Genomic DNA, 16398 nt, shown 5'->3' with positions numbered 1-16398 from the left:
TTTATTTTCGATTTCTAATAATTTTTCGTTTCTTCAGTGTTTCGATTAGCAATTTTTTAACTTTACAATTTTTCGAACCGTATTTAAATGGGTTGATTGATAAAGATTTTTCAGTTTTTCGGTTTTCCAATTATTCTATATACATCATTTTTGTTTTTTCAGTTTTTATTTTCCAATTTTACGAGATTTCAATTTTTATTTTTTCGATGTTTAGATTTAACAATTCAATTTTGAATATCTAAATTTTTAAGTTCTAGAGTGTTTCGAATTTACAATTTCTAGGGTATTATTTAATTTCTCGTTTTCCCGATTTTTCGATTTTCCACTCTCCCAATTTTAATTTTTCGATTTTTTTTTCGATTTCTCATTTTTTTGTTCCTTAAATTTTTCGAATTGGAATTTTTCGATTTTGAAATTGTCTTCAGTTTTTTGATTTTTAGTTTGCCATTTTTCAATTTTACAATTTTAAGATTTTACGATTAACTTTAAAAGTTTTTCAATTTTTAGAAATTTTAATTCAAACGTATAACGGTTGACCCAAAAGTTTTGCGATTTAGAGTTGGCAATGAAAAATATGGAATGTCTTTGGTTAAACTGCAAATGTCAAAAATTCAAATTATTGAAAAACAAATAACATTTGCAGTTTAATCAAAGACACGACAAATACTATCATGGCCAACTCTACTCTGAAACATTTTAATCGCCCTTTATTACTGTAAAACGTTATTAATTTTTTTTTTTTTTTGAAAATCTAGATAAAACTAAAGGCGGATTCATAAATCACAAGTATAGGAGTATGTTATTTTATAAAATTTAAATAGTATTTACCATGCAATATTTTGGCCACGTCATCAAATTGTTACTAAGGATGGCTAGACACACTTGGTACCGTTTTACCATCTACATGATATTCCTGCAATACTTATAAAATTTGACGTAAATAAATCCATTAGTTTATTTGTAGTTTAAATGTAGTGTTATTTTTGAAACGCTGGCAGAGAATATGCAAAAATACTGAATATATGAACCCATTTAGACATTTTTCCAGTTGCGGAATAACCTTAGGATAATCTTTTTTCTGTGTTTGCACAAAAGAAAATGTTCCTAGAATGAAATAAAATTATCGATTTGGAGATTTTAAAAATCTCCATAATAATTTTGATACAAACTTGTTCTTCATCGTTAAACTGTCAACTGTCAACCCAAATTTTTTCACATTTTAGCATTCAGCAAGGTGATACTATTAAACCCAACAATTATTATTCCGTTTGTCGGTGATTTTCCAGCGCTTTTTTTTCTTTTAATTCCGCATCTTCAGACGCTCTCGCCGCACTCTGGAGCTTCTAAATCGCCGTCTCCTGAAATATATTCCTCGCACGTTTAACGCATGTCCTCGTCTTGTTAGGCGATCCTAGCAAATAGAAATAGTATTATAGCAGCGCACTTGTATAAAATACAACGGCAGTCTAGCTGGAAATTTACAGCACAGGCTAGGATAGCCGAGTGGACATGTGTAATAGCATTGCGGACAAGGTGTTTGCTTATAAATGTTGACATGCAAATTATTTACGAACCATTCCGCGTCGTATTTGTTTTGTTTTAAAATCTACAAATTGATTTCTCAATTGACCAAACCGGACTGTTCGCTCTTAACTAACGCCATTCGAATTGATTAACTCCTTAATTTTTTGCTCGCGTTGCCGCAATTAAATTCTAATTGGTCGAAACGCTTATGCCTATGCTTTATTTAATTCGCCTCGTTTGCTATTAGCTTAATTCGCGTCGGAGGCTCTCCGATTTAATTAGGAAAATATTCAGAATCATCGCGTTTAGTGAAAGCCGAAGTACGGAGGAATTTTCAGCTGGAATAATAATTACAATGTGAGTTCGCAACGGTTATCCTTTTATAGGATTTTAATGGGGCTCTGTTCTCTACACCTCACGGCATCTATTAGTTTAATAGGGGTCTATTAAGAGGAACCATACAAAAGTCTGAGAGGTACAATTACTTCGGATCATGGCTTCTATTAAGCAGTTACAGATTATAAAGAGCTGGGACGCCAACGCTGCTGTTAAACTCGATGGCGGAATTTACTTTTCACGATTTTTCGATTGCTGAACAAACACTAGAAATGAGGTAGAACTGTCGACGAGAGATTTGTGTTGGAATGAGAAGATATCGTAGTAATTATGATGAGTACCTATAGCTAAGTTTCTTCGGACCTTGAGCGACAGATTTCTAATCCGGAATTTAACTAACTTATATTTTTAGTTCCTAAGTGTAAACTATTGAATACTTTTATGTTGTTTCGACGTTTCATGACCCCTAAAGTATGAAAAAATAGGTTTCCTGTTTCCGTCTGTCTGTCCGCTGTCTCTGTCGATTTTTATTAGATGGATAAATTCCGAAACCACTGGACAGATTGTTGTCAAACTTGTCAGACCATCCCCACTAACAATGGAATGACTTCATCTGCAAATTTAATAATAGTAAATGTTATTTAATTCTATGCATATTCAGTTTTTACCCTAAGCAACCCGATTTTTGGAAAAAATCAACATTTAGCTTTGAAACTGTAAAATCGAATGCTTTCATATCTTGCAAATGTTGTATTAAAATTATCGGAAGCATGGTAACTCGTTAATCAAAATTTATCCGTTTATACTTCCTCCCCCTAGGAATTGCCGTCTTACTATTTTGTCAAGTAAATATTATTAAAACGTTAAAAAGTAAAATAGTCCTGAATTTGTTGTTTACGAATCGTGTGGATTTTTATCCTAACCATTGAGATTAAAAAAAAATTGTAACAATCCGAATTGTCAATTTTTCGATTTTCCCATTTCTCGATTTCTCGACTTTTCGATGTTTCGATTTTTGAATTTCTCGATTTTTTAAATTTTCGTCTTCTCAGTCTTTTCTAGGTATCTCTCGATTGTACGATTCTTCATTTGGCATTTCTAAATTTTCTATTTTTTTATTTCTCGATTAACCAAATTTCTGATTTTTCGATTTTTTCATGTTTGAATTTCTGGACTTCATGACTTCTCGATTTCTCAATTTTTCAAATTTTGGATTTTTAAAATTTTTGATTTTGCAATTTTTCGATTGCTCAATTTTTGGGATGTTTCTGTTTTTTAACTTTCAGTCTTACCATTTCTCTTTGATATTTCAGTTTTTTAATGTATCGATTTTTCGATTTGTCAATTTTTTTATAATTCAGTTTTAGGATTTTTCACTATTTCGATTCTTTAATTATATCTAATATATCTATTTTTAAGTTTTTCGATTGTTTCCCATTTCTCCATTTCTCGAATTTTTGATGTTTGGATTTCTGGACATCTTGATTTATCGATTACTCAATTTTTCATATTTTCGATTTTTCAGGTTTTGATTTTCAATTTTCCGATTTTTTTCAATTTTCAGTTTTTCGATGTTTTTGTTCCGAATTTTTTTCCAATGTTTCCGATTCTTCAATTTTTCTTCGATTTTTTAATTTTTCGGTTTTTCGATAATTCATTTTAATTATTTTTGGGATTTTACAATATTTCAATTCTTCAATTTCTCTACTTTTCGTCTGAGATTTTTCGATGAACGATTTTTTACTTTTTCGATTTCACAATTTTTCAAATTTTGGGTTTTTAAAATTTTCGATTTTTCAATTTTTCGATCGCTCAATTTTTCTATGTTTCTGTTTTCGAACTTTCAGTTTTCTAATTTCTCTTCGATTTTTCAATTTTTCAATTTTTGTATAATTCAGTTTGATTTTTCAATATTTCGATTTTTTTATTTTTCGATTCTTCCATATACCGATTTTTTAATTTTTCCATTGTTTCTTATTTCTCGATTTTTCGACTTTCCGATGTTTCGATCTCTGGATTTCTTGATTTATCGATTACTCAATTTTTCATGTTTTCGATTTTTCAGGTTTTGATTTTCAATTTTCCGATTTTTTAAATTTTCAATTTTTCGATGTTTTCGTTCCAAATTTTTTTTCAATGTTTCCGATTCTTCAGTTTTTCTTCGATTTTTAATTTTTTAATTTTTTGGTTTTTCGATAATTCATTTTAATCATTTTTGGGATTTTACAATATTTCAATTTTTCAATTTCTCTACTTTTCGTCTGAGAGTTTTCGATTTCTCGATTTTTTACTTTTTCCATTTCACAATTTTTCAAATTTTGGGTTTTTAAAATTTTCGATTTTTCAATTTTTCGATTGCTCAATATTTCTATGTTTCTGTTTTCGAACTGTCAGTTTTCCAATTTCTCTTCGATTTTTCAATGTTTCAATTTTTGTCTAATTCAGTTTTATTTTTCAATATTTCGATTTTTTAATTTTTCGATTTTTTAATTTTTCGATTTTTCGTCTTTTCGATTCTTCTATATGTCGATTTTTCAATTTTTCTAGTGTTTCCTATTTCTCGATTTTTCGACTTTTCGATGTTTGGTTCTCTGGACTTTTTATCTATTACTCAATTTTTAATTTTTTCTATTTTTCAACTTTCTGTTTTTTCAATTTATTAATTTATCGATTTTTCGATTTATCCACTTATCAGTTTTTCTGTAATTTAGTTTTTGGCATTTTTGATATCTCGATTCTTCCTTTCTTAGTTCTTTGGATTTATCGATTACTCAATTTTTCATATTTTCGATTTTTCAGGTTTTGATTTTCAATTTTCCGATTTTTTTCAATTTTCAGTTTTTCGATGTTTTTGTTCCGAATTTTTTTCCAATGTTTCCGATTCTTCAATTTTTCTTCGATTTTTTAATTTTTCGGTTTTTCGATAATTCATTTTAATTATTTTTGGGATTTTACAATATTTCAATTCTTCAATTTCTCTACTTTTCGTCTGAGATTTTTCGATGAACGATTTTTTACTTTTTCGATTTCACAATTTTTCAAATTTTGGGTTTTTAAAATTTTCGATTTTTCAATTTTTCGATCGCTCAATTTTTCTATGTTTCTGTTTTCGAACTTTCAGTTTTCTAATTTCTCTTCGATTTTTCAATTTTTCAATTTTTGTATAATTCAGTTTGATTTTTCAATATTTCGATTTTTTTATTTTTCGATTCTTCCATATACCGATTTTTTAATTTTTCCATTGTTTCTTATTTCTCGATTTTTCGACTTTCCGATGTTTCGATCTCTGGATTTCTTGATTTATCGATTACTCAATTTTTCATGTTTTCGATTTTTCAGGTTTTGATTTTCAATTTTCCGATTTTTTAAATTTTCAATTTTTCGATGTTTTCGTTCCAAATTTTTTTTCAATGTTTCCGATTTTTCAGTTTTTCTTCGATTTTTTATTTTTTTTATTTTTCGGTTTTTCGATAATTCATTTTAATCATTTTTGGGATTTTACAATATTTCAATTTTTCAATTTCCCTACTTTTCGTCTGAGATTTTTCGATTTCTCGATTTTTTACTTTTTCCATTTCACAATTTTTCAAATTTTGGGTTTTTAAAATTTTCGATTTTTCAATTTTTCGATTGCTCAATTTTTCTATGTTTCTGTTTTCGAACTGTCAGTTTTCCAATTTCTCTTCGATTTTTCAATGTTTCAATTTTTGTCTAATTCAGTTTTATTTGTCAATATTTCGATTTTTTAACTTTTCGATTTTTCGTCTTTTCGATTCTTCTATATGTCGATTTTTCAATTTTTCTGTTGTTTAATATTTCTCGATTTTTCGACTTTTCGATGTTTGGTTCTCTGGACTTTTTATCTATTACCCAATTTTTAATTTTTTCTATTTTTCAACTTTCTGTTTTTTCAATTTATTAATTTATCGATTTTTCGATTTATCCACCTATCAGTTTTTCTGTAATTTAGTTTTTGGCATTTTTGATATCTCGATTCTTCCTTTCTTAGTTCTTTGGATTTCTCGATTTTCTAGTTTTTCGATTTTTTCAGTTTTATCGATTCTCTAAATTTTTCGATTTTTTGATGTTTCGATTTCTCGATTTCACAATTTTTCGAAGTTTTACTTGAGATTTTTCATTTTTCGATTTTTTACAATTCATATTTTTTTATTTTTTGATTTCCCGTTTCTTTTGATTTTTCACTTTTCGTATTTCTCAATTTTCGATTTTTCGAGTAATTAATGATTCGATATCTTAGTTTTTCGATTTTTAAAATTGTTCGGTTTTTCGAATTTTCGATTTCTCTATTTTTCGATTTATAAGTTCTTGGAATTTTTTTTTCAATTTCTCGAATTTATAAATTTTTTAGTGTTGCCATTTCTCTATCTTTCGATTTGTCGAATTCTCAATTTTTTCGTATTTCAGTTTTGAGAGTTTACAATTTCTCGTTTTTCAATTTTTCAATTCTACAGTTTTTAGTTTTTCGATTTTTAAAATTTTGCATTTTTCAATTTTCCAATTTTTCAGTTTTCCGATTTTACGATTTTTTGATATTTCTATTTCCTGATTTTTTGTTAATTAAGTGTTTAATCAATTTTTTGACTTTTCGGTTTTCATTGAGTCGACATCTTAGTTTTTCGATATTTAAAATTTTTCAATCTGTTAATCTTTCGTTTTTTTGACTTCTCGGTTTAAAATTTTCAATTTCCGAATTTATCGACAATTCGGTTTTGAAATTTTATAATTCTTCAGTTTTTCAATTTTTTGATTCTTTAAAATCTCGATTTCTCCATTTCTCGGTTTTTCGAATTTTCTAATTTTTCGACTTTTCGAGTTTTCGATTTCCCGATTTTTAAAATTTTCGATTTCTCAATTTTTTAAAATGTCAATTTTTGGATTCCTCAGTTTCTATATTTAGCAATTTTTCGATACTTTAACTTATCAATTTTTTTAAGTTTTAGATCTTGTGATTTGTCGATTTCTTGATTTTTTGAATTAAAGATTTTTCAATTTCCCAAAGTTTCGACATTTTAGTTTTGAGATTTTTCAATTTCTCGATTTTTCACTTCTTTGATACTTCAGTTTTCGAATTTCTTAAAATCCACATTTTTTTGTTTTGATTTAATTTTTGATTATCTCGACATCTCAATTTTTCGATTTTTAAAACTTTTCGAATTTTTGATTTTTCCATTTCTTGATTTTTCGATTTTTTTGATTGCTGGATCATTCGATTTTTCGACTTTTCGGGTTTAGATTTTTAGTTTTTCAATTTTTTGTTTTTTTATTTTTTCAGTTTTTTGTACATTATTTACGCCAGTGGTTTTTACTTTATAGACGTTATCAGAAAACAAAAATGGCAAAAAATTGTTATAATTTTCCAAAAAAGCGGGATTTGTTAGGCTGCACTTCAGGGACGAGGAAAGTTCTGTCGTAATAATCTCCGATATTTTTTTTTTATTACAACACACTGTACCAAGTTACTATTTCATTAAAATCGCGGGTCCATTGTGGGAGATTTTTTCAAGACTGAAAATACAAACTACTACCTATTTTTTAATGATTTTGAAATGACGTCATCAAATTTTTAGAGGGGTCAAACCCACACTAACCAATCAGACAGACAGACAGACAGACGGACGGAAAAAGGAAGACGAGCATAATCTTGTACACTCTCCAAAATGATGCTTAACTCATACACAGCAGTAAAAAGACCCACTCAAGCTATCCGAGTACCATAAAAAATTCCCATCGCGTTCCTCCGGCATCATTTGGCACCCAATTACTACCCATCCTTCCACGTTTAATAATAATTAAATTCCACTCTCGGCCGCTCCGCTACCAGCAAGCAAGTTAAACAAAATTCCTAAACGAATTAATGTTCGCTTCCTGCTTGAAATTCCGTCTTTGACCTCCACGTTGCAAAATGAGTTACGAAACCGCCCCCCATCGACCCGCAGCTCGCAGCTAGCCCGAGTCCTTCCTGCTTCTCGTTCACAATTTCCAGTCTAAATATAGTTGAGCCATAACTAGCTGCCAATTGAATTCCAGTCGATCGTGCAAAGAACTCGAATTGTAGGTGTACAGTGTGGAAAAGCGTGTGCGTGATCAGCTGTGGCCAAGAGGCCAAGCGGCAGCGGGTCTACTGACCTGGGCCGTTACCGCCGACCCTCCTCTTATGCAACTGTTGCATTGTGTGTCAACATCGACGTAACACCACCCATCAATCAGAGCCGACACACGCGACGAGGAGGAGCCGCTACTTAACCACATTTTTGGAAACGACTCAATTGACCGAAGAAGCGGGCCTCCGAACGAGGTTGACGACAAGAAGTGGGTCTGACATGTACTATCCCGATTCTAACGTCAAATATAAATTAACAAAAAGTATAGTTTGAAAATTGTCCCATTAATGAATCCGGAATAGCCAATATTTATGTTCTGAGAGACTAGCAAACGATAATGGTTCTCAAGGAATTCCATTAAGACTTACTCTTTTTCTAATATATATCAGCGATATTAATTTTCATGTAATTGGTCGTTACATAACTTTCTTTGTGGATGGTAATTTATTAGCACGTTCTAGAAACAATATGAACAATATGCTGAAATGAACCGACTACTAATTTACTCAGCAAAATTTTTGAGATGACGTCAGCAAATTTTTGGTGGGGATTTTTTCTTTCCTAGCTTATTAGACTTGAAACTGTTAGGACGTTTTATATTGATAGATGCATTTTTGTGCTTATCTTTTATTACAACTTAAAAAAAGGACTTTTCGAATGGGACACCTATATTTATAAAATTTTCGGGCTTATTTCTTAAGCTTTCTTGTGATGTCACATATGTAAAATTTCAGATCTTCATCATTAAATATCACAGAGTTGAATTTTTTTTTATTTAATTGACAACGATAACGTCAATCAAAAATACTGAAATGTATTTTTTAAATAAATTCCAAATCACACCTGGCATTTTTTTTTATTATGTGGTACTACTGCATATTGGGTGTTTACTGCACATAATGGGTATTTTATTGATAATTTCCATTATTTGCATTTATTACCTGAACTTATTGTGAAATTTGTCTAGATCTGAAAATTTCTGTTTAAGTTTTATATGTTTATATGCGGATTATCTACGAATTAAAGTTTTTCGTTTGAAAAAGTTGCCAAAAATCCCCAAAAATTCAGAGACTATACTTAGATTTCGTCGTGCTGTTTCCAGAAATGTGACCTGCTTTTGATGCAAGATTTGAAAATATTCGGTTTCAAAATATTTTTTTTCTAAATCCAAAAAATTGCAATATTTCAAGCCTTCGAAGAAATGAGGCCAAAACCACCTTCTGGTGGTCGAAATCTATAAGAAAATGTCTTTGGTTAAATGTTGAAAATTGACAAAAAGATGCCGAAATTTGTATTGAAAAATTTTGGTCTTTAAACAAGTTGCCAAGAAAATCCCAAAAAATTCTGGAATACAGATTTTGTCGTACTAATTCTAAAAACACAGAATATTTGTCGTCTCGATGGAAGATTTCAAAAAAATTCGACTTGAAATAATTTTTTTATGAAATCCTTTCTCGATTTTTCAACATTTCAGTTTTGGGAATTTTTCAATTTTTTGATACTTTAATTTTTCGATTTTTAAAATTTTTGATCTTTTGGTGTGTCGATTTCTCAATTTTTTGAATTGCAGATTCTTCAATTTCCAGATTTTTTGACATTTCAGTTTTGAGATTTTAAATTTTTTGATTTTTAAAATCCAGATTTTTCGGTTTCTTGATTTCTCTTTTTTTTGTTATTTTTCAGTTTTTCGATTTTTTAAATTTTATATCTTTCGATTTTACGATTTTTTAATGTCGATCTCCCGATTTTATTTTTTACTTTATACTTCAATTTTTCGTTTTTTTTTTTAATTTCCGATCATTTCGACATCCCGGTTTGTCGATTTTAAACATTTTTCGGATTTTTGATTTTTCAATTTCAAGATTTTGCGACTTTTTTGATATTTCGACTGCTGGATCCATTAAATCCTGTCTAAGAAATGACACCCAAACCAACTCTAAGGTCGAAATTTATATAACATTAATATTTAAATTAGAAAAATCAGAAAAATTAGAAAATTAATATTTAAATTTTTAATTTTAGATTTTGGTTTGTCTATTTCTCGATTTTTTGAATTATATATTCTTCGATTTCCCAATTTTTCGACATTTCATTTTTAAGATTTTTCAATTTTTCGATTTTTCAAAACCCAGATTTTTCAATTTCTCGATTTTTCTTTTTTTATTTTTCAGTTTTTTGATTTTTTAATTTTTTGATATTTCAAATTTTACATTTTTCGATTTTACAGTTTTTTTTATATTCCGATTTCCCGATTTTATTTTTTACTTCATATGTATTTAAATTTTTTTTTTAATTTTCTCGATTTCTTGATTTTTGAAAATTTTCATATTTTTAATTTTTCAATTTCTGGATTTTTTAAGTTTTCGGTTTCTAAATTTTTCAACATACCAATTTTGGGAATTTTTCAGTTTCTAGATTTTTCGATTTTTTTGATATTTCGACTGCTGGATCCATTAAATCCAGTAAAGTGCAATATTTCAGAGGACGATTCTGGAAAAATGGTACAAGCTATCGCAGAAATGAGGCCGAAACCCACTTCTGGAGGTCGAAATTTATAGAAAAATGTATTTATTTAAATTACGAAAATTGACGAAAATTGGTCAAAATTTTCATATGCATTGAAAAGTTTTGTTTTTTGAAAAAGTTGCCAAAAAATCCCCAAAAAATTCTGAGATACAGATTTCGTCATGTTGATTCTAAAAACACTGCGTATTTATATTTTCGATGGAAGATTTGAAAAAAAAATCGATTTGAAATATCTTTTTTATTAAATCCCGAAAATTGCAATATTTCAGAGGGCGGTTTTGTAAAAATGGTATAAGCCATCGAAGAAATGAGGCCGAAACTATATCTTTAGTTAAATGTCGAAAATTGTCGAAAAATGGCCGAAATTTTCATAGGTAAGGTTTCTGAAAATTTGGCTTTTTGACAAAGTTGCCAAAAAAATCCTAAAAAATTTTGGAATAGAGATTACATCATGCTGATTCTAAACACATGATGTATTTGTGGTTTCCTGGGAAGATTTCAAAAAAATCGGCTCGAAACATTGTTTTTATTAAATCAAAAAAATTTCAAGATTTCAGACATTTGACATCTCGGTTTTTCGAATTTTTTAATTTTTCTGTTTTTCGATTTCTCGATTTTTCAAGTTTTCGATTTCTTAATTTTTCAACATTTCAGTTTGGAGAATTTTTCAATTTCTATATTTTTCAGTTTTTTGATATTTTAAATTTTAGATCTTTTGTGGTGACGATTTCTGGATTTTTTGAATTATAGATTCTTCAATTTCCCAATTTTTTGACATGCCAATTTTGAGGTTTTTCAATTCCTCGATTTTTCGGTTTTTGGATTTTTTAAAATCAACATTTTTCGATTTTTCGATTTCTTTTTTTTATTTTTCAGTTTTTTGATATTTTAATTTTTCAATGTTTTAAATTTTACATGTTTAGATTTTACAATTTTTTAATATTTCGATTTCCCGATTTTAGTTTTGACTTAACATTTTAATTTTTGTTTTTTCGATTAGCTTTTTTGACATCTCGGTTTGTCGATTTTTAAAATTTTTCGGAATTGATTTTTCGATTTTTCAACATATCAATTTTGGGAATTTTTCAGTTTTTAGATTTTTTGACTTTTTTGGTATTTCGACAGCTGCTGTATCCATTAAATCCAAAAAAGTATAATATTTTAGAGGGCGATTCTGGAAAAATGGTACAAGTTATCGCAGAAATGAGGCCGAAACCCACTTCTGGAGGTCGAAATTTATAGAAAAATGTGTTTATTTAAATTACGAAAATTGTCGAAAAGTGGTAAAAATTTTCATTTGTATTGAAAAGTTTTGTTGTTTGAAAAAGTTGCCAAAAAAATCCCCAAAAAATTCTGAGATACAGATTTCACTGATTTCTCGATTTCTCTTTTTTGTTATTTTTCAGTTTTTTGTTTTTTTAATTTTTCAATGTTTTAAATTTTACATGTTTAGATTTTACAATTTTTTAATATTTCGATGTCCCGATTGTAGTTTTTACTTAATATTTTAATTTTTGTTTTTTTTTAATTTTCGATTATTTTGACATCTCGGTTTGTCGATTTTTAAAATTTTTCGGAATTGATTTTTCGATTTTTCAACATATCAATTTTTGGAATTTTTCAGCTTCTAGATTTTTCGACTTTTTTGATATTTCAGAGGGCAATTCTGTAAAAATTGTATACTCCATCGAAGAAATGATGCCGAAACTATGTCTTTAGTTAAATTTCGAAAATTGTCGAAAAATGGCAGAAATTTTCATAGGTTTGCCAAAAAAATTCCCAAAAAATTCTAGGATACAGATTTCGTCATGCTGATTCTAAAAACACAGCGTATTTATGGTCTCGTTGGAAAATGTGAAGAAATATCTATTTGAAATATTTTTTTATTAAATCCAAAAAACTGCAATATTTCAGAGGGCGATTCTGGAAAAATGGTGTAAGTTATCGCAGAAAGAGGCCGAAACCAACTTCTGGAAGTCGAAATCTATAGAGAAATGTCGTTAAACACCGGTTTATAAATCATTTGAACAAGTTTTTCTGGATCGAAAATGCTGATCGGACTTAGTACGTTCAATTCTGTCTTTGAATAATATATTCTGGAACAAGAGTGTTACGGGAGGATTTAGCGGAAGAACTGTGAGATATTTAATATGAAACAATTATTGGACAGTGGAATTAGCTATTTCCAACGTTATAAAAACGAAAACAAAAATAAATTTCTATTTTAATTCATCGGCTATAATTTAAGTACTTTACAGTTGGTTAACAAGCGGCTGAAAAATTTGATTTTGGTGTCAGGGCTACAGGGTGGCATTCCTTTCCTGTCTCAAGTGTCGCAACTCGTAATAACAAACTGGAAGCTATATTCCGATGCACTTAATTATGAGCTTTTTAATCAACTTCAATTATCCATAAAGGATTGATATTGCAAATTAAAGTCTCATTACTTTCTGTCATTGATTGTCTCTCGTGAGACGAGTATTAGAGTGGTCGTTTTGCAATTATCCACGTTTTTTGTACACAGAAAATCGCAAATGACTGAGTACGTGATATTGCACCATCCATAAGTAGCCAGGCTATGAAAATGAGTGTGTAGTTAGCATAAATTGATATTTGTGTGATAGTCAGTTGGACTCGTTATGAAATCCGAATCGTATGCACATGTAAAGGTTCAGGTTTGATTATAATGAGGGAGTAGTTGAACGTAATTGCCAGTTTTAGAAACGGGTAAAACAAACAGAAAACGCACGCAGCGATTTTAATTAAATTTTGATAATCGCTCGATATTAACAATAGCGCAAAATGGGTCACCCATACCGAGTAATATCGGACTTTCATTTTGAAGAAAATTGTAATTTAATGCCTATTAAACCCATACAACCATGTAATTTTCCAAAGCTATCAAACACACAATAATTAGCGTATCATGCTCGACAAAAACAATCACAATTACGAATTTTTCGACGTTTCGAGCGATCTAATTAAACCCGTTACGTCGAATTAGCCCCATTAGCCGCAAGTGCCTTGACTTTTTATTACCATCCTCGTACCGTAATCTTCCCAATTAAAAAAACCCTCCGATCCACTCGTCTTCTTATTTGCAAGCAACATATCATTGCGGAGCGAGCACGATTCGTCCACAATTACAGATCCATGTTAGACAAACATTACTCAATATCATTGAGAAACTTTCGATATTCACGATACCGGCGAAAGAAATCGCTTTGTTTTTCAAACAAGCTTTTTAAACGGCTCGCTGCATGAAACTGCAAATCGCTCACGTTAAAAAATCGAACATTTACATAATCGCCGATTATCGGCCGAAAAGAAAGTCGTGGAAATGTGTCATGTTCGGTGGAGAATTTTGTACAAAACGCTAAAATGTTGGCGGTAATTGCGGAGTTCGTGCCGGTGCCAACGCAATTATCAAACACAAAATAAACGGAAAATGTTGCAAAACTGTGATTAATGACTGAATCCTATAAATTCTGAAATAATTAAAGCGCTTTCATGAGACGGAGCGGGACGGCGGGGGGCGGCATAACCCAATTGCGGGAACTGTCCGCCAAGATGGAAAATATGGTTAAGTTTCATTAGGTTAAATCACGTTCCGAAGGATATAAAACAACCACGATAGGCAAAAATAAACGTGTGGCTAAAGCGGAGAAACTAAGCGAAGAGTTCTAACAATGAAACTTAAACGCTACAGGCTGAGAACGCATTTTGTAAAAATTGTGCGTAGCAAAGGTTATCTAAATATTATAAAATAATATACTCCTGTACGCGTAGTTTATGAATCCGCCTTGATTTTTATCATAATTTTTTGTGCAATATTTCTTACGTGTTTCACGGAGCCGATATAAATTTTATGTCTTCTGTCTTTTGAACACATATACCCGAAATTTTCGAACTCTGAAGCACAATTAAATTCATTAAAAAAATGTATCTTACTTTAGTCAATGGAAAGTTGTTGGATTTTAAAAATGATCTTTTCATTTTCATGAAAATTAGCTTAAAAGTTGTTCCAATCGTCAAAACTCTCATTAATGGAATTTTAGCGCTCCAAAATGACCATTTTTAATGTAGTGACAATGATCACATTCAAGCCACCTCCCTAAAATAATTCGGTTGAACTCCAGTACAATCCACTGAGTGTTTAGACCAAATAAGAATGCGAAACAAGGCCGAGTCGAGTGCACAAGTAGTGAACGCACTCGTGTGCATGGGCGTTATTTATGGACCGCTCTCTATATGATTATCGCTTTCCCAAAACAAAAGATTCATGATGTGTCTAGATAAAATCAAATTTTTGGAAGCTGTTGAGCAATATGTTTTTCTCCCAGTGAAACGTGTAATTAACGCAGATAATTTATGTTAATGTCCGGAATCACGAAAAACTGATCGGCGCCTCGGAACGACCGACCTTCCATGATAAGAAAACCGCTCCAAATAACCAAATCCAACTTTCGACATTCCTCCAAATCGGATGAATATTCAGAACGATAATCTCCTCGACGGGGCGTAATAGCTGTCAATTTGTTTAATAAATACGCATCAATCCCGGAGACGGTTTCACAATAGGTACGACCGGGTACAGACGATAACTCGCGGATTATTTTATGGCCAAGTGATTGCTCGACGTCTTAAAAATGCGACGTTGCACCACTTTCTACTTATGCATTCCTGCTAATTACGCGAGCGCCACCTACACCGCTCAAAGTTTATTTATTCGATTTGGTACGACCAGTACCGCAATACGTTCTTAATTATTTATGGACGGTCGACCAATGGCGAGCCGCGAACAGGTGTCTAATGAAAATTTTATAGCTGTTTGACATTAGGAGATATGTTGTGATATATGGCATTGTGCGGTGGGTTTGGTCGACGACTTGGAATGAATAGTGGACGATATTATATAAACGCGCTAATAGGGACCGAGCCGGAATGGTAATGATGTGGTGGGCAGTGCGAAAATGAGATGAAAATGGGTCTTTATTGTTCGGAGTTGCATGTAGGCACTGCAGGTGCACCATCCGCGCTGAAAAACTTTCACGATTTTTCGCTTCCGATAATGTGGTGGTATAAATTTTGCCATCATCGAAGAATGCGTGTAATTATTTTCAATTTCACTAGCTTGGTCGGGACAAGAAAAATCGACCGTTCTCACATTTATCACGTTTTTATGGAAAATGTCCTCTGGATGTCATTATTTATTATTTGCAGCGGCGTGGAAGATATTTCCAGATAGCCAGCTATAGAGAAAAAGTGTTTCCGGTCTTCCTTGAAATTCCAAGCGTAACGAGACACCGCAGGATTTATTTCAGATATTTGTGGTGGTACTTATTACATTTTTATTTTTAAAACGTAAGGTACTTTGACTTTTTTAGATCGAATAGTGAAAGATTGCACTCTTTGTCTGAAATTTTGACGTGGTACTAAGTACTACATAATCCGTGCGTACTTATTTTTTAAACTTTAAGAGCAGAAATGTAGGAAACGTTAAAGATAAAGCCATTAATGCACACCGCTACGTTGAAGATAAGATTCAAAAGATAAACGTCAATTACAAAGTACCTGCATCTTCATAATGTATTAATCACCTCCAGAATGAATCAAGAACAATCTAATTAAAAGATAAAGCAACCACTTGACTTCCCTATAAGTACCACCTTGCCCAAGCTCAGTCGTATCACATGCCCTTTCCACAAAGAATAAACTTGCAAAATCTTTTTGAACTTTTGGATACTCTGAACTGCGTTTTTGTAGATCTGAGAAGATGTTGGCAATTTTTGGCAACGATAGACAAACAAATAAATATTCAAAATTGTGATGTTTCTGAATCAAATTCTGAATGAGTAAGAAAAAATTTTGACATGGAAACCAGTCAAAA

At 30.7% G+C, this 16398-nt stretch overlaps 1 protein-coding gene across 5 annotated transcripts in view; it reads right to left on the bottom strand.

Annotated features, from left to right (window-relative positions):
- LOC135127736 (paired box protein Pax-5) overlaps positions 1-16398 on the bottom strand; it is a 265311-nt gene that overhangs the window by 204421 nt on the left and 44492 nt on the right. The gene's annotated exons all lie outside the window — the stretch shown is intronic.

This window comes from Zophobas morio, unplaced genomic scaffold (genome assembly GCF_036711695.1).
Source record: "Zophobas morio isolate AGI-343-1 ecotype UQ-CSIRO unplaced genomic scaffold, CSIRO_AGI_Zmor_V1 ptg000012l, whole genome shotgun sequence".
Lineage (NCBI taxonomy): Eukaryota > Metazoa > Arthropoda > Insecta > Coleoptera > Tenebrionidae > Zophobas > Zophobas morio.
Note: the sequence above shows the minus strand (reverse complement) of the source record. Positions and strands in the feature narration are given on the sequence as shown.